This window comes from Scylla paramamosain, chromosome 32, assembly GCF_035594125.1.
Source record: "Scylla paramamosain isolate STU-SP2022 chromosome 32, ASM3559412v1, whole genome shotgun sequence".
In the NCBI taxonomy this organism is placed as follows: Eukaryota; Metazoa; Arthropoda; class Malacostraca; order Decapoda; family Portunidae; genus Scylla; species Scylla paramamosain.
The window spans coordinates 3,726,255-3,753,146 of NC_087182.1; the positions used below are offsets into that span (position 1 = coordinate 3,726,255).

General features: G+C 40.8%; 1 protein-coding gene across 10 annotated transcripts in view; it reads right to left on the minus strand.

Annotated features, from left to right (window-relative positions):
- LOC135089068 (uncharacterized) overlaps positions 1 to 26,622 on the minus strand; it is a 182,674-nt gene extending 156,052 nt beyond the window's left edge. For all 10 annotated transcript variants that reach the window (XM_063984287.1, XM_063984288.1, XM_063984286.1 and 7 more), the window contains exon 1: positions 26,497 to 26,622. The gene's annotated coding sequence lies outside the window, so the exon portion shown is untranslated. The remainder of the gene's footprint in view (positions 1 to 26,496) is intronic.
- Positions 26,623 to 26,892: the final 270 nt, after the last annotated feature.

A 26,892-nucleotide genomic window follows, 5' to 3' on the forward strand; every position in this document is an offset into this window, starting at 1 on the left:
GTGAGTGAGTGAATGAGTGAATGAAGATAGACGAAGAAATAAAAAATAAATAAGCAACGAAACAAGCAAGCTAACTAATGAATGAATGAATGAGTGTGTGAATAAATAGATGAAAAAAAAGACAAATAAACAAATACATATATAAGCAAGCAAACTAACTAACTAATGTATGGTATGAATGAATGAAAGGATGAATGAATAAATGAATGGATAAATACAGATACAGATGGATAAATAAACAAACAGATAAATGAATAAGCAACCAAACAAACAAACAAAAAACTACCAAACTCATCAACATACAATTAGAAAAAATAAACAAACACATAAAATGATGAATAAATAACAGAAAAGAATGACTTAGTAACTTTTTCTTTCTTTTTTCTTGCATTTAGTATTAAAGCAACTTTTCTTTTCATTCAAGACAACTTTTCTCTTTTTTCTTTTCCTTCTTTTCTTTTTTTTTTTTTTATGCGTGAAGGAAGCCAACTTTGGAAGGAAGGAATGGGGAAGAGAAAAAGCCCACAAATTTTCCTGTTCTCTTCCTCCCCCCTAGAAATAAAAGAAAGAAAAAGAAAGAATGAAAAAAGAAAAGAAGAGAAAAAATAATAATAACAGTAAATAGAACAAGATCAGCAACAAAAAGAACAACAACAAGCTGAACGAGAAAAAAAAAACATAACACTAACAAGAACAACAACAACAACAACAAGTACAGTAAAAAAAAAAAAAAAAAATCTATGAAAATTTCTTGTACTTGAAACTTCTATATATCCGACACACACACACACACACACACACACACACACACACACACACACACACGGGAAGTCAAGGAACCATTAGCAACACCTCACTGTTTGCACAAGTTCTTCGCCTTTGTGTTCTCAAAAATCAAAGACTGAGGGGCACTTCGAGAGAGAGAGAGAGAGAGAGAGAGAGAGAGAGAGAGAGAGAGAGAGAGAGAGAGAGAGAGAGAGAGAGAGAGAGAGAGAGAGAGAGAGAGAGAGAGAGAGAGAGAGAAAACGAGCCTCGCAAAGAAAACGGATTACTGCAAACACTTGATTTAGACTGAGGGGCACTTCGACAAAAATAAATAAATAAATAAATAAATAAATAAATAAATAAATAAATAAAAAAAAACAAGCCTCACAAAGAAAACGGGTTACTGCTAATACCTGATTTTTTTTTTCTCATTACACTTCCATCATGGACACCCCGCCAGGTAAAGAAAAGACAAACAGGAGTGAAGGATTACAAGTATGAAATTGTAAACTGCTAAATTAACCTTCTCTCTCTCTCTCTCTCTCTCTCTCTCTCTCTCTCTCTCTCTCTCTCTCTCTCTCTCTCCATTTTTTCTTTTGTTTTCCTTCCTTTCCTTTTCTTTTCTTTTATTATCTTTTTCCATCACACTGTTGTCGAGAGAGAGAGAGAGAGAGAGAGAGAGAGAGAGAGAGAGAGAGAGAGAGAGAGAGAGAGAGAGAGAGAGAGAGAGAGAGAGAGAGAGTACACATTCATTAAATCTGTATGATCCAGAAGAATTTTGATGTGTTGGTCGTGCTGTAATTCACGTTCCTCCCTTATTCATTCCTTCATTGATGTTTATTCTTGTTATTCCTTCAAGGGGAGGCGTAATGAGAGGAACGTGTACTTGGGAGCAATCATTTTTGTCCTCTAACTCGTATTTCTCTTAAAGTTCCCTAGAGCTTTTCAAATTATTAAAGTACTGAAGATGAATAACATGTACAAAATAGTGGAATTATGTGTTAATGGGTGTTATTACCTGAGTATGTGTGTGTGTGAGACTGATGTGACTAAAGAACAACGTGAGGCAACACACACACACACACACACACACACACACACACACACAAGGGAGGGACACAAGACAATAATCATTAAATCTGCCATCAATCTCTTCAGTGCGAGACGACCAACTTTCAATCCGCCATCCAGATCACTCATCAACTATTCAAAGACCGACGCTTATAAAGTAATCATTGACATTACGACATCAACAAGAGCTGGATGACGCCGCCGCCGCCACCACCACCACCATTAATAGAAAAACAATAATGAAGAAAACGATCACTGTCATCACCATCACCACCACCATCACCAGTAATAGAAAAGCAATAATATGAGGAGAATTGTCACTATTATCACCACCACCACCACCACTACTACCACACCAGTAATAATAATAATAATAATAATAATAATAATAATAATAATAATAATAATAATAATAAAAGAATAAAGTGAAGAAAACTACCACCACCACCACCACCACCAGCAATACAAGAACAATAACATGAACATAACTAATGATAATGATAATTAAAACTTCTCTTTCTTACTGATAGGTTTTCTAAACATATAAATTAAAAAGAGAAAAGAAAAACAACATCCCCATTTTAAAATCTAACTAAATTTCTGGCTTCAAATGCAACTTTTCTTTATCTTTCCTTCTTTAAGATGCAAATAAATACGAATATTTCCATGTTTTCTTAATTTTTCCTTTACTTCGCTCTACTTCTTTTATATTTCCTTATAGTCTTTTACTTTTCTTCTACTTTAAATACAAACAAATGAAATACAATCAACTTTCCTTCAATATTCCTTTATTTTTCTAACCCTCCTTATACATTCCCAAATAAAATAGCACCCGTTTATTTTTTCTACCTTTACATTTTCTTTTATTTTAGAGCGTGGTTTTCCTGCCCCCCGTTTTCTTTTAGGGCGCCATAAAGGTGAATATTCCTTGGTGGTCAGTGATGATTTCCGTCTTTATTTGCCATTCATACCTTCCCGGGCCTGAATTTTAATGGTTCTGGTTCACTTTCGGAGCCACGGGAGGACCGAAGTGAAAAGGGAACCACTAGGAGGAGGAGGAGGAGGAGGAGGAGGAGAGAGAGTTGAGTGATTTTAATACGTGTCCTCTCTCTCTCTCTCTCTCTCTCTCTCTCTCTCTCTCTCTCTCTCTCTCTCTCTCTCTCTCTCTACACACACACACACATACTAATACCAATATCTTCCATATCCATTAACTAACACCTAACTAAAACAAACACACACACACAGACACACACACACACACAACGAGACGAGAGAAAAACAAAAGTCACCCAAGACACCAAAGAAAACGAGACTAAGATAGGCAGAGGCGGTGATGGTGGTGGTAGCGGTGGCGGTGGAGGAGGAGGAGGAGGAGGAGGAGGAGGAGGACAGGCGCGAGTGAGTCACCTCGTCGGTATCCACTAACACCGCAATTAATATTCAATCATAGAGGCGTCAGTTGCGTTAATCTGCATGAGCGGCATCTGAGCGCCTTATTCCGGCCCTCCTGAGTGGCTCTCCTCGCCTCTGATTGCATCCGTTGATTATTTTATCTCTTTTTTTCACCCCCCGTCTCTCTCTGTTGCTTTTTTCTTTTTCACGCCGTCCGTCCGCATGAGATTCTTTACTCCGCCCTGATTGGTTATTTGACACGACGGCGGGAGATGGTTAGATGTGAATGGGGGAGGAGGAGGAGGAGGAGGAGGAGGAGGAGGAGGAGGAGGAGGAGGAGGAGGAGGAGGAGGAAAGAGGCTATTTTTCATGTCTACCTTTATTTTCGTCTTGTTCTGTATCATTCACTAGATGCAGAACAAGAAAGAATAAATGAGAGAGAGAGAGAGAGAGAGAGAGAGAGAGAGAGAGAGAGAGAGAGAGAGAGAGAGAGAGAGAGAGAGAGAGAGAGAGAGAGAGAGAGAGAGAGAGAGAGAGAGAGAGAGAGAGAGATTTTACCTAGCTACAAGTTGTAATCCTTCTACTAGTATGCATGTAATGAAAGAAAAAAATATAAAAAAATAGAGAGGAGGAGGAGGAGGAGGAGGAGGAGCTCTCGTAGATCCTGGTAGAATGCATAGACAAAGAAAATTATAAAACGGACAGAAGAATAAGAATGAAAAAAAGCAAAGGAGACGAAGGTAGAGAAGAAGAAAGAGAAAAAGGAGGAGGAGGAACCCTTGCAGAAAATGAAAAAAATGGACAGAGGAATAGAAGAATAAAAAAAAGGAGGTAAAGATAAAAGAGAAGGAGGAGGAGGAGGAGAAGGAACAGGAAGAAGACCCCTCGTAGCTCCTGATGGCGTGAGTAGCAGCTATCGCCTTGCGGAGTTAGCCAAGCATCAGGCAGCGGCGGGCGGGGATAAGAGGGTCGTAAAGAACACTCAAACACCTTCAATTGTGACTCTTACGGAAGTGGGGACTCCTTATGAAACACGTCCCTCGCGCTGCCGCCTCCCGGAACACCTCAAAGCTTAATGGTATCTTATCATGCTTCTCTTTCGCTTCTTATCACTTACTGTCGTTTTTTTATTTATTTATTTGTTTATTTATTTATTTATTTTTTTTCGTCATATTTAGCGGTTTCAATTTCTCGTTTTAGGTCTACTGTTTTTTTTTTCCTTGGTTTTCTATTTTTCATCTTGTTTTTTTCCTTGATATTAGCTTTTGTTTCTCTTTCGCTTCGTATTGCTTCTTATCGCTATTATTATTATTATTATTATTATTTTTTTTTATTATCTTTTTTTTAAGTTTGGTAGTTTGGATTTTTCTTCTTGGTTTATTTATTTATTTATTTATTTTTTATTAATATTGTCTTCTTTTGATTTCTATGTTTTAGTTTTCGTATTTTTGTTTGTTTGTCTCTGTCTCTCTTTCTCAAATAAAACCATGAGGAAAAGGCACCAGAGAGAGAGAGAGAGAGAGAGAGAGAGAGAGAGAGAGAGAGAGAGAGAGAGAGAGAGAGAGAGAGAGAGAGAGAGAGAGAGAGAGAGAGAGAGAGAGAGAGAGAGAGAGAGAGAGAGAGAGAGAGAGAATAAAACACACACAAACCACCCACCAACCCACACACAGACACACACACACACACACACACACACACACACACACACACACACACACACAGGTCATAAAAGGACGATGACAGAAGGAAAACAATGTAAGGACGCATACGTTAATACAGCGGCGTGCAGTCAATACCATTTACAACATTCATAACACGGCGAGGAAAAAAAAAAAGAAGAAAAAAAAAAAGAGAAATGTAGAGAGAGCGAGAGCGAGAGAGAGAGACAGAGAAAGAGACAGAGACACACAATATCCAATAATGATTCATATTAGATACCTTCCCATGTCGCTTGTGTTTGGCCGCTGTGTGTAACCAGGTAATAAAAGAATCAAAGTTTAACTAAGACTCGAACGACACGCCACCACCACCACCACCACCACCACCTGCCCCTCCGTCAGTTTCGCCCTATGAATACGTGACAGGTGGTTCGCAGCAGACACAGGTTAAGACGCAGAACAGGTGTCTATTTGGTGACTAATAGCGCAGGTGAGTGGCAGGTGTGAGAAGGGGGCGGAGTCACAGAGGAAGGAAGATGCAAGGAATATCGAAAGAACTGGACTCGTGACTCTATGAAAACGATGAAATGAGAAGAATAAGGAGAACGAGAAGAAAGGAGAACAAGAACAAGAAGGAAAATAAGAAGGGAGAACAAGAACAAGAATAAAAACAATAACAAGATGAACAAGTAATAGTAAAAGAAGAAACAAAAATAGAAGTAGAAGCAGTAGAAGAACAAGAACAAAAAGCAAAAGAATAACAAGAACAAGAACAACAAAAATACTCATGACACATTTTTTCCTTCATTACAAAACCCCTGTCACACAATTCTTTTAGTTCAACACGCACATCTAAACATTATACAGGCTTTGTCATGGAAAATCTGTTCTTTTATTCCCTCTTTTGTCTCACTGTACTCCAAAATTTTAAGTGAATTTAAGTGTCGTCAGTTCTAGTATATCCCAATGGAAGTTAAGATATACCAATGTCTGTAGGATAAACACAAGGATTTGAGAGAGACATGAGACTGAAATGAAGGTTGCAGTGTGAATTTTAGTAGCTAAGAATAGAGGAGTATGAGGCATGAAGAGGCGGCGGTGGTGGTAGTGGTGGTGGTGGTGGTGGTGGTGGTGGTGTTAAAGGAAAAGGTACAGGAGGAAGAGGAGTATGGAGAGAACCTGATTGGATGAAATGAGAGGGAGGAAGAGTGGATGAAAGCCATGAATAAAGAGAGAAAAAAAGGAAGCAGAGGAAAGAGGAGGTAGGAGGAGGAGGAGGAGGAGAAGAACAAGAACAGCAGGAAGAGGAGCAGCAACGCGTGAAGGTTCTCTTGTGTAAATTTATCAAACCTTGACCGAGAACACTCCACCTGACTCCATCCCAACTCACCTCACCTCACCTCACCTCTGCCTCGTCGCCGTCATGAGCTCCTCTACAAAGACCAGCACTGAAAAGGTTATTGGCACCCTCTAAAGATCCTCACCACTACATGCCCTCTTGATCCTTATTGCTATGTTCCTTCAGTTACTTCCAGGAGTGATGCTTAACAAGACGATACCTAGAATTTCACGTCCTCAGGTAATAAGACGAGAGGAGAGAAGAGTTTGTGGTTCAATTTGATGTCTATGAGTGTGAAAAGAAAAAGGAGACGTAAGATAAGCAAGACGAGGCTAGTTTTAAATGTTATGTCAGCAGTTGCAGCGAGACGAGACGAGAATAATGAGGTGAGGCTTTCTACTTCAGTTTAACGTGAAGAGCGTCAAAAGGAGACAAATCAAAACCAGAGGGACTTTCCTTAACTTTCACGTCTTCGAGTTCATGAGAGGAGACACGAGAGCAGCGAGACGAGAATTGGTGGTTCAGTTTTACGAATACGAGTGTGGAAAGAAAAGGACGAGACAAGACCAGTGAGATTAGACTTTATACTTTACGTTCATAAGTGAGATAAGGTGACGAGACGAGACGAGAACAGCGATATGAGACTCTGTACTTATAATTTACATCCACAAGTGCTAAAAAAATGAATTACACGCAGGAAACGGTAAAAATAACATATCAAACGCTTAAAATAAAAGTGCATATGATTGTTTTTCTCATTGACCTAATGACCTTTCACCGCCATGGTAGTCTTTTGATAACATTGAGAGCAGTATAAAAAAAGTAGTTTGCTCGGACAGATAGAGTAGAAAGAGAATAAGAAATAAATTGTGTATTGTCTAAGCCATAAAATTAATTACCTAACGTTAGTAAAAGAAATGTTTGAAGAGAGGCAAGGGGATTATGGGAAAAAGAACATGTAGCAGTGGAAGGGTTAAGTATAGAAGTGCATCACCAATCTCTACTCATACAATTAATCTCAGGTGTGGTTGTGCAGGTAACGCGAGGCTCAAGGTCACCTGATGAATACCTGTTTTTCCCATCACAGGTGGAAACAGGAACGGGATGTCTGCTTCGTTCCAGATTGAAAAGAGTTAGTGTAAAAAAAAGCATTCCTATTTACTGTCACTACATGTGGAGCCGCCCTTGTCCCTTCCTCTCTCTCTCTCTCTCTCTCTCTCTCTCTCTCTCTCTCTCTCTCTCTCTCTCTCTCTCTCTCTCTCTCTCTCTCTCTCTCTTGTTGTTGTTGTTGTTGTTGGTGTTTTTTGTTGTTGTTTTGTTGTAGTAATAGTAGTAGTAGTAGTAGTTATTCTCTCTCTCTCTCTCTCTCTCTCTCTCTCTCTCTCTCTCTCTCTCTCTCTCTCTCTCTCTCTCTCTCTCTCTCTCTCTTTCACTAGCACATCACCTGCATAACTCTCAGTACCGGAAGGAGTCATTAATTATTCTCACGTGAGCCTCCACCTGACACAATATTTTTTGGATGACGTAACCAGGTGCTCTCAGGTGTGCCGGGCGTCATCCTTCCTCATTACAGACCTCTGGATTAAGTCACGCCTCTATTAATCCTTTCACTGTTTTTTCTCGTCCCTCGCTGACGTTCCAAACATTAATAACAGTTTGCATGGACAGAAAAGAAAGGAGAGAATTGGAGGTTAGGTTAGGTTTGGTTAGTTTTAATTATGCTTTGAGTTAATAAAGTTATATTTGTTTAGTTTAGGTCAGATTAGTTTAGTTAAGGTTAGGTTAGGTTTGGTAGTGTTAGATTTGGTTAGGTTAAGTAAGGTTTGTGTTAGTGAAGTTAGGTTTAGTTACTTTAGGAAAGGTCAGAGTTAAGTTAGGTTAATTAGGTTGGGTTAGGTTAGGTTAGGTTAGGTTTGGTCGTGTTATATTTGATTAGGTTAGGTAAAGTTTGTGTTAGTAAAGTTAGGTTTGGTTAGTTTAGGAAAGGTTAGAGTTAATTATGTTAGGTTGATTATTTAATGTAAGGTAAGGGGTTAGTTATGCTTGGTGTGTTTAGGTACGGTTAGAAGTTATGTCTGGCTAGGGTAAGTGACGTCAGAGTTAGTCAAGTTAGGTAGTTAGTTTAGATTAAGTTAGGTTTGGTTATGTTAAGTAAAGTAAACATTATATTATCACGTGTTTTTTTAAATTATCTATCATACTTTTGTTTCTTTTCTACTTATTGTTATCTGAATTAGTTCGTTTGTTTCTTTAAGATAGTGAAAGTTAAGCACTGTTTGCGTTAATTTGAGAGAAGCGAGGACCTTAAAAAAAAAAAAGAAAAAAAAAAAACAGCAATTCAGATTTAAACACCCACACGTAACCTTTCCCTTTTTACCCATGAAATGTTGCCTTGTCATGTCCAGTCACATCACAGCCTGACACATTACATGAAGTACACGTTGCCACTCTTTGAATTAGTTCGTTTTTCTTTAAGTTAGTGAAAGTTAAGCACTATTTGCGTTAATTTGAGAGAAGTGAGGACCTTTAAACCCAAAAAAAAAAAAAAAAAAAAAAAAAAACAATAAAAATAAATAAATAAATAAATAAATAATAAATAAAAAATAAATAAAAAAATAAATAAAAAACAGCAATTCAGATTTAAACACCCACACGTAACCTTTCAGTCTTCACCCATGAAATGTTACGTTGTCATGTCCAGTCACATCACAGCCTGACACATTACATGAAGTACACGTTGCCACCCCTCCCTCCTTCCCTTTTTACCCTTTTCCCCTTCTCTCTATTCTTCCCTTTACTTTAATTCCTCACCCTTTCCCCTTTTTATCCTTCTCTTCCCTTTCCCTTCCGTTTTCTTCTCTTTCCTTTCCTTCCCCCCTTCATCCTTTTCCCTTCCACTTCTACCCTTCTTCCTTTTCTCTTCCCGTTTACCCTTCCTCTTTCCTTCCCCCATTCCCTCCCCTCACTGTCCCTCGCGCTGACATACAGATGGAAAATTTATCTCTCGACTTACAGAAAAAGACTCGGTATGAATTCGGCAAGAGATAATCGATGATGAAGGATACAATGGCGCACACACAGAATTACGCCATTAAAAACCTCTTCGTGCTCATTGTGCGAGGGAGGGAGGAGAGGGAGAGGGAGAGGGAGAGAGAGAGAGAGAGAGAGTGAGAGGGAGAGGAGGAAGGCTGTGCTATAATTCGGTCTGACCATTAGCTGATGTGTCTCTCTCTCTCTCTCTCTCTCTCTCTCTCTCTCTCTCTCTCTCTCTCTCTCTCTCTCTCTCTCTCTCTCTCTCTGTTCTTTTGTTTATTTGCCAAAAACACTTCTACTATTTAATTACATATTTTGATTAGTTTTGGATCTAATTAATCTTTTTTTCCGTTCTCTCTCTCTTTGATTCAACATTCATTTCTTTTATTGATCTATCTATTTACTTTTTTTTTTATCCGTAGAGTAAATACATGGAAGGCAACGGTACAGTTTGTATGTATATTGTATGTATATATTTTTTATTACGTTTTCTTTTCTCTCGGTAACTGAAGCAAAGGTGAATAAGCGACGTAAACACAGGCACTCAATTATTCATTCACTTATTTACTCAAGGGTCGCGTGTGGCTCACTTGTTCACATATTCATGACTCCTGTTCTTTTTGTTTATTTATTTATTTATTTATTTTTTTGTTTCAGGTTGTATTAAAAACTTCTGTTCAACCTTTGTGGTGTTTTCATTATGTTTGTGTGTAATTTGTGGTATTTTATGTCCTCCTCTGTCTCTGTCTGTCTGTGTGTCTCAGCTAATATTTTAATCTATTTTTATGTTTCAAAGTCTTAAAAAAAATGGTTTAATCTTTGTTATTTTCATTGTTTTTTTTGTAATTTGTAGTTGTGTATGTTCTCTTTCTTTGTCTCCATCTGTCTGTCTGCCTGTCTCAGCTAAACTGTTCATCTATTTTTTTTTATTTTACAATTGCAATCAAGTTGCTGTTCAACCTTTGTGTTACTTTCATTACATTTTTTTTTTTGTGTGTGTGTGCAATTTGTGGTTATGTTCTTTTCCTTTGTCTGCTTGTCTATTTGTCTGTCTCAACTACACAAACACAAACCTAATCTAACCTAACACTAACCTAACACAAACCTAACCAATCAAATCTAATCTAACTTAACGAACCTAACCTAACCTAACACAAACCTAACCTAACCTAACTTAACGAACCTAACCTAACCTAACCTAACACAAACCTAACCAATCTAATCTAACCTAACTTAACCTAATGAATCTAACCTAACCCAAACCTAACCTAATCTAACCTAACCAACCTAACCTAACCTAACCCTACGCAAACAGTCCTCAAAAACATTACACACGATTTCATTAAGTTTGTATAGCCACTTCATACATATACCCTTTCTTTGTCTGTCTGTCTACCTCTCTCTGTCCGTCTGTCTGTCTGTCTGTCCCACCCAAACTAACACAAACTTAACCCTAACCGGACAGCATTCAACACCATTAAGCAGGACCTAACTCCCCTTCCTATGGCCACTTAATGCTGCTCCTCTCACTGGAAGCTTCACACAACCGTCCCTTATAGCATCGAGTCCCATTTGAGTCCCTCCCGCAACACCCCATTCCACCCCCATCCCATTCTGTCCCATAATCACTCCCTTAACAAACTCCCACTTGCTCAATTCCTGTTCTTTTTCTCCTTTCCCTTTCCCTTAACTGCTCCCCTATTCCTTACGCCCATCTCTCTCTTTCCCCTCTCCCCGTCACCATCACGGCACAGAAGCACACACGCCCTCTCTCTTTCTCTGTGGTTTCCCTGTATTTTTTTTTCTATTTACTTTTTTTGGTCCATCATGGAAAGCTTTTTTGTGGGCCAATTCACTCGTTTTCCTGTTTATTCAACATAGATGGACTTTGACGGGAACGGCAGGAAACGCGGTACTGGACACACACACACACACACACACACACACACACACACACACACACACACACACACACACACACACACGCACACACATACAGGACAGCCCAACACACAAACTACCGTAATGTTGTTGACAAATTCTCTCTCTCTCTCTCTCTCTCTCTCTCTCTGCATTAAACACCAACTCATGCACGTTTTTTCAATGTTTGGGAGAAGCAGGTAACATCGATAAATGAATAAATGAGTGAATACATGAACAAGGGATACACACCGGAGTAAAGGTTAATAAATAAATGAATTAACAATAAGCAACACAACACTGGATGGTCGGAGTGTAAGTGTGTAACGTAAGGTGTAGTGTAGTGAGGGTGTAGCTATGAAATAATAAAGATGGCTTGGCTTATTACTATTTTCTCTCTCTCTCTCTCTCTCTCTCTCTCTCTCTCTCTCTCTCTCTCTCTCTCTCTCTCTCTCTCTCTCTCTCTCTCTCTCTCGTGTGTGTTTTTTGTTTTCTATGCATCGATCTATATTATTTTCATGTTTATTTACAATTTGTGAATTATTCTGTGTTTGTTTTGATTGTTGCTATTTATTTACTTTATATATATATTTTTTTTGCTCAGTATCTATTGGTTTTGTAATATTTTTCTTTAATATTGTTGTCAGTTGTTCTTTATTACTCTGAATTTTTCTTTTTAATGCATCTGTTTTGTTTTGACGCCTGTCCTTTGATTACAGACGAGCTATTCTTTGCTTACCGTCATCTTTTTTTATTATTTGTATATTATTTCTCGTTATAAATGCATTAATGTTACATATTCGTGTATTTTTTTTATAATCTATCATACGCGTGTTGCTTTTCTACTTACTGCTATCTGAATTAGTTGTAATTTGTTTCTTGCTTTATTATTACCATTTATCTCCTTTCCCTCTTTCCCTCTTTCTCTCAAACCCATTCCTTCCATTCCCCTTCACCAGAATGTCTCTCTCACCGCCTCTTTCCTCTCCACTTCCCTTCTACGCTTCGCATCCTGCACTGCCTCCCCTCCTTCCCCCCTCACCACTCACCCATGCTCCCCGACCCTTACCCTCACCACCCACCACACCCCCTGCCGACCCTCCCAGACTCACATAAAAGCCTGGCTGTGATTGGCTGGCAAGAGAAGTCCCCAATGGGTGTGTCGGACCTAATTCAATCAGAGAGAATTAATTGTTTCCGATCGTATCCATTAGAGGTTGTTAGCCCTGTTGGTTTGTCGCAACTCCCCCGCGGCTCGACGAATGGAGCGCTCTGAGTCTCGGGAAATGGCCTTTATCGGCGCGCCCCACCAGGAAAAAAAACTTTGGAAAATCATTTTGGAATTCCGTAAATCTCTCTCTCTCTCTCTCTCTCTCTCTCTCTCTCTCCTCTCTCTCTCTCTCTCTCTCTCTCTCTCTCTCTCTCTCTCTCTCTCTCTCTCTCTCTTGCAACAAAGGGAAGGAAGAAGAATAAGACAAGAAGGAAAGCGACGATAAGGAAAATACAGAGGAGGAGGGAGGAGGAGGAGGAGGAGGAGGAGGAGGGAGGAGGAGGAGGAGGAAGAGGAGGAGGAAGAGGAAGAGGGAGAGGAAGACGATGATAAAGACAAGACAGACGGACGACGACGAGAACACACACACACACACACACACACACACACACACACACACACACGACACTAACCCACCACGACTCAATCACAAACAATAAAAAATAATAACTCTCAAAAGCTACTAAAAGAAAAACACTAATAATAATAGTAATAATAATAATAATAATAATAATAATAATAATAATAATAATAATAATAATAATAATAATAATAATAAAAGATCCAGGTGAGGTCAGGTAATTAGTGTACTTTTTTTTTTCTTTTTTCATTATAATTGTGTGTTTTTTTGCCTCATTCCAGAAGGTCGCTCGGGTGTGAAATGTTATGCAGATGTAGTAATTTCCGCTTATGGATTTACGCCTGCAATCACAACACACACCGGGAGGTTCCTGCTGCAACCCCTGTGGCTGACTGGGACACACACACACACACACACACACACACCACACACACACACACACACACACACACACGAATATACAATGTGAGATTTATGTGAGGAAAAAAAGTACGTGTAAAAATTCGTGTGTGTGTGTGTGTGTGTGTGTGTGTGTGTGTGTGTGTGTGTGTGTGTGTGTGTGTGTGTGTGTGTGTGTGTGTGTGTGTGTGTGTGTGTGTGTGTGTGTGTGTGTGTATGTGTGTGTCCTTGTCTTCGTTTTCCTCCTCTGCCTCCTCCTCCTCTTCCTCAACATTCTCCTATGATTCTTTCTCCTTCTTTTCAGCTTCCTCTATTTCCTCCGCCACCACCACCACCACTTCCTCTTCCTCCTCCTCCTCCTCCTCCTCAACCACATCTCCTCTCTAATCTCTGTACCTTTCTTCACCTATCACCACCTCTGTACCATTTCTGTACCTCTATCATTCCTCCGTACCACCTCTAGTGACCTCTCTTCTCCTTAACCTCTCTCACACCTTCCCCTCACCTCCCCTCCATCTCCCCTCACTGCTTCTGGCTGTGGTCGGGGAAAAAGACCTTTGCATTCTCCTCCAATTTCTATCTTATTTTATTCTTGTGTCTGTTTTTCTCTCTTTTCTCTCTCTTTATGTATGGATGTATTTTAATATGATTTTAATAGTGTGTGTGTGTGTGTGTGTGTGTGTGCATGCGAGCGCGCCCTCAACACTTTCCCTCCCTTAGTGCCTCCCAAACACCACCCTTACTCCCTCCTAGCATAGAGGCCATGACCCTTCACCTCCCTCATGCCTCCCTCCTGCCCTCTCACTCTCCCTTGCTCTCCCTTACTCTCTCCCCTTCTAACGCCTCTCATTGCACCCTTCCTCCCGCTCTCTCCCCTCCCTCATCAATCACTATTCTCACGCCCACATAAAGCTCTATGCCTACCTTGTCAATTAGTCAACCCTCTCCCCATCTCCCTCCCCCCCCTCTCCCTCTCCCTCTCTCACTCCCTCCACGTTACGTCACGATCAATATGCAGTAGTGAGCCACCCACGCTAATTAGATCACCTGACATGTATAGTGCAGGTGAGTCGAGTCATTAGTCAGACTCCCGCACACCTGTGTCTTCACTCTGGTTCGCTGGTGATTAGCCTTACCTGTGTGTGTGTGTGTGTGTGTGTGTTGTGTGTGTGTGTGTGTGTGTGTGCGTGTGTGTGTGTGTGTGTATGTGTGTGTGTGTGTGTGTGTGTGTGTGTGTGTGTGTGTGTGTGTGTGTGGTGTGTGTGTGTGTGTGTGTGTGTGTGTGTGTGTGTTTCTGTGGGTTTTCATGTTTTTTTTTTTAGTTTTTTTTTTTGTTTTGTTTTATCGTTTGTTTATTTTTTGTTTTGTTTCTAATTTCTCTTATTTATTGTATTTTTTCACTCTTCTATTATTTAGTGTAAACAATTTTTCTTTTCATTTTCCTTATTATTTTTTTCCTGTTTTTCTTTCAGGAATTTAACTTTAATTTGTCATCTGTCACAATTTTTTATTCATATTTTATCCATTAAGGTTATTTATGTTTACTAATTCTCATCTATTCTAATAATTTACTGTTTTTTCCGCCGGTCTCTGCTTCCCTCCCTCCTGTCCCTCCTTCTGCATCTACCTCCCTATATTTTGTTCCTTCACCTTTACTGTTTCTAAATCTCTCCCTCCCGTCCCTTCATCTTGTTACTCCCTCCCGTCTCTTCCCTCCCTCCCGTCCCTTCCTTCATCTTTGCTTCCCGTCTCTTTTCTTCCTTCCAATGCCTCCATCTCTGCTACCTGTTTCTCTCTCCCTCCCGTTCTTCGTCTTTATCTGTCTCTGCTTCACTCCCGTCCTTCATCTCTGCTCTTTCTTTCTTTCTCTCCATTCCTCTCTTCCATCCTTCCACCTGTACTGCCCTGTCCGTTTCTCTCCCTCCCGTCACTTCATCTCTGCTCTCTCACTCTCCCGCCCTCCCTCCCACCCTCCCTCCCGCCCCTCAGGTCGACAGTTGGCGGCGGGAAGACCTCCGCGCCGCTAATTGCCATCGACAGCAGCACCGCACTAATCAAGGCGTGAAATTAATTTATGGAAAACATGCGCACAAATTATTATAGTCCCTCCATGACTAAGGGGCTGATTGTTGTTGTTGTTGTTGTTGTTGTTGTTGTTGTTGTTGTTTTTGTTGTTTTAGTTATTGTTGTTTTTGTTTTTGTTGTTTTAGTTATTGTTGTTTTTTGTTGTTGCTGCTGCTGTTGTTATTGTTATTGTTACTACTACTACTACTACTATAATTACTACTACTACTAGTGATACTACAACTACTACTACTACGGTGTACTATCTTTCTCTTCTCGTAGAGCTTGTCTATCTTGCTTTAATTAATTCTCTCTCTCTCTCTCTCTCTCTCTCTCTCTCTCTCTCTCTCCTCTCTCTCTCTCTCTCTCTCTCTCTCTCTCTCTCTCTCTCTCTCCTCTCTCTCTCGTACATGCTCCCTCGTACCCCCTGCCTCTTTCCCTCTTCTTCCCCTCTCCACCTCCCCTCTCCCCCTCTCCCTCTCCCCGCTGAATGGTCACACTCCCCGCCTAACGAGGTGTATCGCGTCACCCTGCCGCCCCAACACCACCTCAGCGACAACCCGTGATTGGGCCTCGCCGTACCACAACCCTTGCCCCGCACCCAGAACATCGCCGTCCTGCCCTTGCTTCTGCCACCCCATAATAAAATAAATAAATAAATAAATAAAAATAAAAAAAATAAAGGTTGGGGAAAAGTAGAATTAGAAAAGGGGAAAGGTGTTAGTGTGTTATTTATTCTCATTTGTTATTATTTTGAAAGGTGGGGAAATAGAATGAGAGTAAATAAAAGACTGAAAAGATTAGTCCAAACGGAAAATTTGGTGGTTATTTGTTGTTGTTGCTGTTGTTGTTGCTGTTGTTGTTTCTTACTAAATGAATGACACAAGAAATGAATGAATTAAAATGACACAGAAGCAAAATGAATGATACAGAAGATGACGCAGGAAACGAAAGTCATGGAGGAAACTAAATGAACGATACAGAAAATGACACAGAAGATTAATGAGAATGAATGGGGGAAGAATGGAAACACAGAATACACTACCATTATTTCACCAAGACATTTTTTTTAACTCATTACTGCTTACATAGGTTATTTTAATTATTTTTTTACTATTATACATCAAACTATTCAGTTATTCAAAGATTTCAAAACACATACAAGTCAAAATGAATTCATAACTATATACAAACGTTCATGCCATGGCAGCGTGCACTCACAATACAGGAAATCAAGGGAAAACTGTACGAACCCATCAGACCAACACGCGGCAGTCCCCTGTAAAGACCTTGTGGCTGTTGAAGGAGACCAAAGTGATGTCTCTGCTTTATACTCTGACTAGACTAAACTTTGAAATCTACCTGGTCCGCTCCCTCCCTCAGCCTCACTACTTCCCAGCCAGTGTGTCGTGACTGTCTAGGATTCATAAGTAAGGTGAATGTCTAAAGGATGCTGTAATTAGCCTCACGCGACTCTTCCCGCCTCCCTCCTCCCGCTGTCCTTCCCGCCGCTCTTCCCGCCCCTTCCTCGCCGCCCTCACGAGCTGTTCGGGGTAATTATTAAAGGTATGGGAGGTGATTCACTATAGAGATTTGGTTCCTGACGGAGGTGTGATGGTTAGGTTAGGTTAAGTTAGGTTAAATTCAGTTAAGTTACGTTAGATTTGGTGAGGTTAGGTTAAGTCAGGTTAGGTTACGTCAATTTAGGTTAGGTTACTTCATTGGGTGTGTATTGGGGAGTCACTGGTGATGGGTGAGGGTGATGGGGTGTCCTGCTGCTTGGGGTGAGGGAAGCTGGGATTGCTGGGGAGGAAATGGAGGTAAATTGCCTTGTATATGTGAAGGGTAAGAGAGAAGGAATAGACCCATGAGTGAGTGATGGGAACGTGTGTGTGTGTGTGTGTGTGTGTGTGTGTGTGTGTGTGTGTGTGTGTGTGTGTGTGTGTGTGTGTGTGTGTGTGTGTGTGTGTGTTTCTACTTACTATGTATATAATAGTCACGTAAATACAAACACGCCGCCAACGAAAAACGTATGATTAAACTATTTTCCCAGGTATCCACAGGTGTAATTTGGCTCAGCAGGTGTCCCGCCCCCTCATCTGCACGCAAAAACCTTTATACACGAAGCAAAATATTTATCTGTATAATTTATTTGCCTTCCTTTACTCTAACGGGACACACACACACACACACACACACACACACACACACACACACACACACACACACACACACACCCATTAGCTCACCCTCCTCCCCCCAAACCTGAGATATAAAGAACCCACTAATGATTAATTTATCGCTAATGGAGAACGATAGGGAAGATATCTTGAGTATATTTACACAACTGCCTCTCTCACTGCACCTTGTTCTCCCACACGCCCTCCAGGACGCCCTCCGTAAGACCCACCTTCCCTTAACTAAACACAGGTGAGTCCCCAGAAGCTTGCGTCCCTTTAGCCCGCGCCCAGGTGAGTTGCAGGTGCTCTGGTAATGATCACTATTCAAGAGATATTCAACTTATCGTCCGCTTCTACGTATCCTGTAGAAGACGCAGGTGAGGCCTGAGACCAGGAGGGTTAAGTGAACAGGTGATGGGGGAGGGACAGGTGTGGGGAGGTGGCTGGGAGGTGGGGAGTGAGGAAGGTATGAGTAAGTGCTGTGGGAGAGAGAGAGAGAGAGAGAGAGAGAGAGAGAGAGAGAGAGAGAGAGAGAGAGAGAGAGAGAGAGAGAGAGAGAGAGAGAGAGAGAGAGAGAGAGAGAGAGAGAGGAGAGAGAGAGAGAGAGAGAGAGAGAGAGAGAGAGAGAGAGGAGAGAGAGAGAGAGAGAGAGAGGCAAAGAGTGGGGGGAGGGTGATATCACGTTTATGGAGGAAATGAAAATGACTTAATCGAAAAGCCGAGTCTTGCCGAGTCTTTCACACACCGCATGTTTATATCGAGAGTCTATTTGCTGATATGAGGTTCCCTTCGGCTTATTTGCGTCCATTCACGGCGTGTGTGTGTGTGTGTGTGTGTGTGTGTGTGTGTGTGTGTGTGTGTGTGTGTGTGTGTGTGTGTGTGTGTGTGTGTGTGTGTGTGTGTGTGTGTGTGTCGGCCGCGATGCCACTTCGGCGGGAACACACTAATTGGGCGAAGGGATAATGGCTGCAGCGAGGTGTGTTTGCGTGGCATGGGTGGCAATGTGTGTGTGTGTGTGTGTGTGTGTGTGTGTGTGTGTGTGTGTGTGTGTGTGTGTGTGTGTGTGTGTGTGTGTGTGTGTGTGTGTGTTGTGTGTGTGTGTGTGTGTGTGTGTGTGTGTGTGTGTCTAAAGCAGGAAAGCAAATATTTTACAGATAAATGTTTTGTTTGGAATGTGAACGTTTTCTTCTCTTTTTTTTGACACTAACTGGTTGATTAATCCTAATATGAATAAAAAATAATAATAAATAAATAACAGGGAAGGAGAGACACGGGAGACAGAGAGGTGGACACATAATAAGTAATGCTTCCCTATCTCCTTTTAATCAACTAACAAAATATAAACTCACTCACCTACTGAACAAGAATAAACTCGCTTACCCTACTGAACAAGTCTTTTTTTCTATCAATTTCTCTATGAACGACGATAAACTGAGCCCATTTATGGAATTTCTCAACCCTTCTGTTCACGCACGCACAAACAACCACACAGAAAAAAAAAAGAAAAAAAAAAAAAAACTGACTTCAACAACAACAACAACAACAACAACAACAACAACATACACTAACTTCTCATATCAACCAGACCTCCACGAAAGCACACCAAATACAAAATAAATAAATAAATAAATAAATATATAATTAGATAGCATAAAATAAATAAAATAAAAAATAAATAAAACAAATAAAACAAATAAACATCAACAACAACAACAACAATAACAATAATAATAATAATAATAATAATAATAATAATAATAATAATAATAATAATAAAAATCAATCTACATCTTCAAATCTCTCATATCCATCGCGTCTCGTCTGTCTTCCCACACTTCCTTGAGCGGGCGCCCTTCATGCAGCCAGGAGCGAGCCAATCTTTATAATGGCCTCACATTTACGTGGCCACATTAATAACTTGGGAATACACGAGTGAGACGGAAGGTTAAAAATGAGAGGAAGCAATACACGAGAAAATGTCACACGGGGAGGTGGACAGCGCGTTCCCAGCCCGAATATGAGAGGTTCTTCCCGCTGTCGTGTTTTTTAATGTGCTCTCTCTCTCTCTCTCTCTCTCTCTCTCTCTCTCTCTCTCTCTCTCTCTCTCTCTTAATCGGTTTTCAGTTGGTTTATTTAGGTTTTTCGCTTCAAATAAGTTGTATAATATTTTTTTCTCTCGTTTATGTCTGTCTTTCAGTTTGTAATGTAATGGGAATGCTGTTTATTATTTCTTTTTATATATTTATACGTTTTTACGATGCTATCTTATTGTTTTTGATTACTCTCTCTCTCTCTCTCTCTCTCTCTCTCTCTCTCTCTCTCTCTCTCTCTGAAGACTTTGTTGTATATAAGAGAGAAAAAGAAAGCTTATGACACGGCTTCAAACAGCATATTTGATTCGTGAGGAGTCAACATGGATCTCTCTCTCTCTCTCTCTCTCTCTCTCTCTCTCTCTCTCTCTCTCTCTCTCTCTCTTACACACTCAACTATAACAAACATCCACTACAATCACTACAACTTTTACTACTACTACTACTACTACTACTACGACTACTACTACTACTACTACTACTACTACTACGACTACTGTTATTACTACCACCACCACCACCACCAACAAAATCCACATTCAACATTCAGCTTTCACACCTCCCCCTGCCCCCCACTACACAAACACACACACAACAAAAAAACCTCAGCATTTGACTGGTAATGGAGGTTAACAAATTAAACAGGCCATTTGCACCTGACCAAAATCATTATCATTCATTATCGGGAACCACAGCTGGCCGGTAATTCGAGTCACCCCAATCCGACCTAACCTGATCACCTGTTAATCGACCAAATCAAGATAATAGATAATGCAAGGCAGGTGATTTGATAATATTGTCACCTCGTTGTCTCTATTTTCTTTTTTTTTTTCTTTTTGTATTAATCCAATGTTGTGTACGAGTATGTATGTATGTATGTATGTATGTATGTATGTAGAAATAAAAACAGCACAGATTACGTCACCAAATCTAAAGAATACAGAAGTGGTAAGATAGAAGAAGGAAGAGTGGAAGTGTTAAGTGAAGAGAAAGAGGAAGTGAGATATATGAAGAAAGACACAGGAAATGGAGAACGGGAAGAAAGAGTAATTAAAAAAAAAGGCACAAAAATGAAGATGAAGAACGAAAATAGAGAGTGAGAAAGAAAGTCAAGGGGAAAAAATAATAAGGGTTGAACGCAGTGAAAGAGTAAGAAAAAATGAAAAGACACAGGAAAGGAAGACTGAGAAGACAGAAGGAAGAAAAGTACAAAAATAACGAAAGATAAGGAAAGAAAATGTAAAAAAGAATAAGTGATAAACGAAGATATGAAAGCAATGAGAGATGCATTAGTGACAGTGAGACAGATGATGAGGAAAGGGAGATATTCAAGAAAGAAAACTAAGAAAAGTACAAGATAACGAAAAATAAGGATGGGAAGAAAAAGCAAAGCAGGAAATGATCATATGATAAAATGACGAGAAGTGAAAGAAAATGAGACAAGCAGGAAAGGTATATCTTTTTTCCTTTCTTACGAGTTTGAGTTTAAAATTTTAATCTTCCTTTCAATTACATTTTGCTAACTACAATCTTACCTCTTATGCTCATCTTTTTTTCATTTTTTCATTATTATTATTATGTTTTTTGTGTGTGTGTGTGTGTAGGAGCGGCACCGGCCAAGAGCAACATTATTAGGAGAGAGAGAGAGAGAGAGAGAGAGAGAGAGAGAGAGAGAGAGAGAGAGAGAGAGAGAGAGAGAGAGAGAGAGAGAGAGAGAGAGAGAGAGAGAGAGAGAGAGAGAGAGAGAGAGAGAGAGAGAGAGAGAGAGAGAGAGAGAGAGGGGGGCCCAATGAAATGCCAATCCCCAAACAGAGTCAGAAACGAACGTCAAAAACAGGAGGAGAGGTGTCTTGAAACTTCCCTTTTGAAAGAGTTTTAGTTATAAATACTTCCACTATGTCTTACACGCAGCCAGGTGAATATGAGTAAGAATACTGACTGGCTAGGTGGTGATGGTGGTGGTGATGATGGTGGTGATGGTGGTGGTGGTGCTGATTTTTTTTTTAACAAGTTTTAGAATTTGAAATGGAGAATAGAAAGTGATGTGGAGCGAAAGAAAGTGAGACAGAAGTAATAGAGATATATTTTTCTTTTCTTATGAGTACTTAAAGTTTGAAATTTTAACCTTCCTTTTAAATACACTTCCCTACATACAACCTCCTCTCATATACTTCAATATTTACATAAACACTTCCTCTATAACACGCAACCAGGTAAGTTTGGGTTAGTGGCGGTGGTAGTGGTGGTGGTGGTAGTGGTAGCGGTGGCGGTGGTGGTGATGACGAAATAACATCCCCCTCATTACTGATGCCCCGAGACTCCCACGCTTATCACTTATGAGTCAGAAAGGCGTCATTAAACCGGCGCCATCTTGTATTCTGTCATCCATGTTGCAGTGAGTGACCTTCTCCTGCCGCCTCGCTTTCATGTCTCTTTCAGTCCCGTAACAGAAATAAAAATGTACCCTCTCCCTCTCTCTCTCTCTCTCCCTCTTCAGTTCACATAATTACGAAGGTGCCTAGAAGTGATTGCGAAAATATTAACACTTTTCTCTCTTATTATGTTACTCTCCCTCCCTCTCTCTCTCTCTCTCTCTTTCACATTTTCTCTCTCCTTTTATCATTTTGCACTATTTTTGTAATCGATGTTTTACTTAGAGTATATTTTCTTTTACTCGTTTTGTCGTGCGATTTTTTTTTTCTCAATTTTTGGTCCATTTTCTGTGGTGCAATCAAGGGGGAGCTCGTGTGTTTTGGTTCATTATGTTGACTCTGCTGGTTGATTTTCCTCGTCATTTGCGGCTTGTGACTCCCGTGTTTGATGGGAATGACAGATTAAAGACACCTCTCTCTCTCTCTCTCTCTCTCTCTCTCTCTCTCTCTCTCTCTCTCTCTCTCTCTCTCTCTCTCTCAATAAATATTACTACTGCTATTATTTTTCTATATTAGTACTGCTAGATTCACAGTTTTCCTTCTATTATTCAGCAAAATAGAGAACAATTACATAACCATTATTATTATTATTATTATTATTATTATTATTATTATTATTATTATTATTATTACTACTACTATTCTCACCACCACCACCATTACCATCACTATTATCCAGGTACGCACTTTGTTATTATTTTTCCCCTCCACCCATTTATCTATTTTTTTCCTTCCCCCATGACAGGATGAACTTTTATAAATACGCGTGTGTGTGCGTGTGTGTGTGTGCGCCTGTCGTCTGTCATCTATTATTAGCAGGGCCGCCAGACACACCTGAGCCTCACCTGCCCACGTGCCGCTCCAGGTAAACTCGTGCGATTTTCCGACGGAGCAAGTCACAATACGAAACTTCCCTCTAACGACATAATCACCTGGTAACGCTAACTACCTGATTGTTTACCTCTGCGTGGCTCGGTAATTGCGTCCTTATGTCTGTTACTTTATTTTCTGTTTCTCTTTTTTTTTTTTCTTTTGTCTGTTACTTTATTTTCTGTTTCTCCTTTTTTTTCTCTGTCATTACGGTTTCCTTGGTTTGTATATTCAGTTAAGTTCCTTCTTTTACTCTCTATCTCCTTATTTCTCTGTTTCTGTCCTTATCTGTCTTTGTTACTTTATCTTCTATCTCCCTCTGTCTTACTTTTTCTCTCTGTGGTCTTCTTATGTTTGTATATTCAGTTCAATTCCTTCATTTACTCTCTATCTCATTTCTCTACATCAATATCTTCTTGCTTTTCCCCAGTCTACTGTTTTCACTATGTTCGTATTTTCAGTTCATTCTCTTTTTCCTTTTACTCTATTACTTCCTATACACCTTTCCTTCACATCCCTTCCATCCTGAGCAATCCTTCTCTACTCTCTCTCTGTCATATCCACCCTTCGCAGGCAACCCCTCTTCTCTCCTTCCTTGCCTCTCCCTCACAGCTCTTCCTTCAAACGCACACCCTTCCTTTACCACTTCCCTTTACACAGTCCCTCTCCTCCAGTCTATCAGCATGCCTCATTTTCCTCCCTTACCTCTCCCCTCTCACATCCCTTCCTCCATACGCCCTCTTCCGCCACTTCTCTATGCAGTTCCCTCCTCTCCCGTGTCTCCTGCGTCCTGCCTGCGTCCTGCCCACCCTTCCCGCCAGCCTGCCAGCCTTCCCTACCCGCGTACTGGCTGTAATCAGATCACCCACAATATCCCGCTAGACAACTGCTCCGTAATGAGTGTGACAAATAAAATAACACTGTCAATTTTCTTTTGTGAGTCAGCCATCGATCAAACTCACCAAGGGAGGGAGGGAGGTAATGGGGAGAGGGTTAGTAAAGGGGGAAATAGGTAGGGGGTGAAGGGTAGGTGGGGAGTGCATTTTCCAATCAGTAATAACCTTCAGTAAACAAGTGTAGTTATTGTTATTATCTTGGTCAATTCATCAGACCTGTTATCATCTCCCCCTTTCTTCTCTCTCTCTCTCTCTCTCTCTGAACCCGTCATTCCTCCCTCTCTCCTTTCCTATTCCCTTTTTTTTGTTCATTTCTATCTTTCTTCAAATTTCCGTTCTTTTCCCTACTTAATTTCTCTATTCTTTTCCCCTCCTGTGCTCCTTCATTCTTTTCTTCACATTTTTTGCTTTTCTTTCCCTTTTATAAACTTCCTTACTTAATTTCTCTATTCCCTTCCCTCATTCTCCACATCATTCCTCCCATGACACCCATTTCCTTCAGTACCTCCCCTTCATTCTTCCCCATAACCTCCCCAAACGTACACTTCCCATCCCTTTATCCTCCCCCTCTGCCTCCCTATCCCTTGTCCCTTCGTTCCCTTCATCCTGCCTCCTTCCCTGCTGAGTCCCCTCCTGCGTCCCCTCCCGCCCCTGCTGGTACCGCCTCTCCTTCAGTGTATTGAAGCACTGTCGTGGAAAACCTGATCACTGCCTCTACACTAACAAGCCTGCTCATCGTGGCCTTTGTGTGAGGTTAGGCTCTCTCTCTCTCTCTCTCTCTCTCTCTCTCTCTCTCTCTCTCTCTCTCTCTCTCTCTCTCTCTCTCTCTCTCTCTCTCTCTCTGTGTGTGTGTGTGTGTGCGTGTTATTGATTTTTTGTTTTCGTGGGGCAATAGTGTGGAAATTATTGTGGTAGATGGAAGTAGTGATGGTGGTGGTGGTAGTAGTAGTAGTAGTAGTAGTGTGTGTGTGTGTGTGTGTGTGTGTTTCTCTCCCTCCCTCTGTTCTCCACTAGCAAATTTTTTTCCTCTCCATGTTGAAAAAATAAAAACAACAACTCCACTTCTAACCTTTTCCTCCCCCTCATTACCAGCTCCTCCACATCATCACCCACCACAACAGTCAGAATAAAGTACACAACCCCCGGAATACCTGAAGGCGGCGCTGACGAAGGAAGAAGAAAGGGAAGAGACAGACTCAACACAGGGGAGAAAAAAAAAAAAACTCCCTAGTGAAATGGGGAGAGGGGTGAAAATGGGGGGGGAGGGGGAGATGTGGATAATTGCAAGGCGTGCGGCATTGCGAAGCGGATGTGCCAATTACCCCACGGCGTTAACAGCCCTCTAAGTGGATAAGCTGGTTAATGGTAATGAAGTGACGATAAAGCCGAAGGGGCGAAGAGGGGAGGAGGAGGAGGAGGAGGAGGAGGAGGAGGAGGAGGAGCGAAGGGCGGGCGGTGGGCGGAGGATGGAGGGTGAAAGGAGGGGATGGAATGAAGGAAAGGGGGTGTGTTGGATGCTGGGTGAAGGAAGGAAGGAAGGAAGGAGGATGGGAAGGGTGACGGAAGGAACTGATGAAGGGTGGGGTAGCAGAGATGGGTGGATGTTGGGCAGATGAAGGAAGGAAGGATGAGAAGATGGAAAGAACTGAAGGGTGTCTGAAAAGAAAATGGAATATGTCGGTGAGGAAGGAAGAATGAAAAAAAAAAAAGGGACGATCGAGAAGGACGAGTGCGGTTGAATGTTGGAGAAGACAAATCTAAATGAAGGAAAATCTAGGAAACTGTACGCACTAATGTTACCGAGATATGCGCTTCTTGCCCCGAAACCCCATCAGAGTCCTGAGTGGAGGGAGGGACGAGCGGACAGGCCAACAAGGCAAGCAGGTGATAAAATTACTGAAACCTGTGACAAACTGAAACAAATAACTAGAATGCAATGAGGGGCTGAAATATAACCGGGAAATAGGAAAGAGTAAGGAACTGCGGATAGGGAAACAAGGCAACTAGGTAACAAGGTAATTGAGACCTATAACAAGGAATTAACTCTTTTGAAGCTGAACATAATTAGTAAACGATGTGGGAATGCAATATAACAGAACGCAGGGATAGGGAAAGGAAAAGGGGATAAGGAAACAAGGCAAACAAACAAGCCAATTTAACCTCTGGCGTAGCGTAACAAGCACTTAAGTCTTTTGAGGCTGAAACACAAAACCAAATAATGATGTGAAAATTAAATATAAAGTAGAAGAAAAGGACAAATACATAAACGAGGCAAACAGACAAGCTAACCTAACCTCTGACATAATATTTTGAAACAACGAATAACAAATAAAGATATAGAAATTAGATATAACCGTAAAGTTGGAAGGAGGAGGGAAAGATAAAGGAAAAACAAAGAATAAAGATAAGGAAACCTGGAAACAAGGTAACAAGGCAACAATGACCTAGTATTTAACAAGCCCTTCAGTTTTTTGAGGCTGAATCACGGTGACCAGGTAACCAATAATGTGACAAATGAGATATATGTTAAAAGCTACACCTACTTGCAATTTTATCATTAGAGCCGCAGGAAGACCGCCAGAAAAAAAAACAACAACAACAATTAAAAGATATACGTTAAGGAGGGAGGGAGGGTTGCCAGCTACTACCCTCTCATAGCAGACAACCATTCCTGCCACTCACTCACCTAAAAAACACTCTTCCTCCTCCCTTAATTCCCTAACATGGCTGTCACACACTCACGGAACACTCACCTACTCCCTGAACAGCTGAAGTGGTCCGAGGGATTCAGGTACAGCGAGTAAAGGGCGAAAACACGACACTCAACGAGCACACACACACGCGGACCAGCACAGGAGGCCAGTCAGGGAAGGAGTGAGGAGTTCAGACGGTTAACATATCTACTTACACTTTAACTAAGATTCAATGCCCATATGTCTTCCTCTATGGTATTTAGTGACTATTTAATTGAATTTGTAGTTAATACATGTTTTTCACCAATTTGTTTGAGGAATAGACCAATATTAACGAAGAGAGGAACTGACCAACTGACCCGATGAAAACAATGAATCATAAACAATTGATCTCTTAAATAAAAAAAAAAAATAATAATAATAATTTTCTCGGCCATAACGGGGAGAATACTTGGC